Below are 1191 nucleotides of genomic sequence, written 5' to 3' on the forward strand. Positions count from 1 at the left end.
TACTGAATATGTGCATCATATGTATGTAAACCAGATTTTGGACCTTAGTCATCAAAGCCATGTGAGTGGATGGAGATTAGATATTTCAAAGTAGTAAATGAATCGATCGACAATTGAGTATATCAAATAAGACTAGTGTCACAATGATGGAATCCCACTGGGCTATAGGCCTGTCTGCACCAATCAGCTTTGACAGGATACTCATAGTTTCGTGTTTTAGCTTGTTGAGAATCAAATTCTGTTGAAGGATGCATAATTTTTCATTGCACTAAAATAGGGCATGCTCTTGTTCATGTTTCCAGTTCTAGTATGAGTCAACTTTTAGAACTTGGCTTTTTGGCTTCTGTTGTAGCACTGCTTACGCTTCAGAAAATAATATCATATTCTCTATGTTTAAAACAAACAGGGTATGGCCATGCTGGTGATGATCTCTCTATGCTTAGAAGTTGGAGTACTTTGTCAACTTCATCCATTATTATTTTCGTTTCTTTCCTTTTAGACGTCACGTAACTATTTTCTTACTTGATAATTCTTGGAGATAAACAAAGTCTTATATCCTTCTTTATATGCGCGGTTTTCCTTTTAACAAGGAGTCATCAAGTCTTCTTGAAGTGGAAGGAGAAGAAATTCCTACAAAGTGAGGAGAAATAAAATGGCCGTTTTGGTTTTAGGGAGGCTGCCTGAAAGAAAGAAACAAAAGTTTTTTTAGAGGTAAGTAAAACTCTATGATTATATTGGCCGGTGGCTTTCTTTTGACAAAAGAATCAGCTATCCATCCTTTGTATAAAATTTGATCCCAAGTCTGGGTGGTGTAGTTGGTTATCACGCTAGTCTCACACACTAGAGGTCCCCGGTTCGAACCCGGGCTCAGACAATAATTTCGAAGAAACAAGAAAAATAAAACAATCATTTTTCTATTTTGACCTTTAATGTATATCAACATTTCATGGGCTCAGAGTTTGCAGTCGCTGTCTTTGTTTGGATTTGCATGACATTATACCGAAGCCCAAAAAGAATGATGAGAATTTTTGCTGATTATTGCATGTACATTTTGATCTATTATCAATTTTATTGAACTAAGTTTGAAAATTTGCTTATATTTTTCTTTTTTTTTCTTTGGAAGGGGGGGGGGGAGAAAATGTCTTCCTAGCAATTTAGTAGCCTAAGCATTGCTAATGCTCACTTTAAGAT

The 1191-nt window shown here is 35.9% G+C and overlaps 1 non-coding gene across 1 annotated transcript; it reads left to right on the plus strand.

Moving 5' to 3' along the window:
• The first annotated feature begins 800 nt into the window (after positions 1–800).
• On the plus strand, positions 801–874 carry TRNAV-CAC. Its single transcript has one exon. It is a non-coding gene; the product is annotated as a tRNA-Val (tRNA).
• Positions 875–1191: the final 317 nt, after the last annotated feature.

This window comes from Phoenix dactylifera, chromosome 8 (assembly GCF_009389715.1).
Source record: "Phoenix dactylifera cultivar Barhee BC4 chromosome 8, palm_55x_up_171113_PBpolish2nd_filt_p, whole genome shotgun sequence".
NCBI lineage: Eukaryota > Viridiplantae > Streptophyta > Magnoliopsida > Arecales > Arecaceae > Phoenix > Phoenix dactylifera.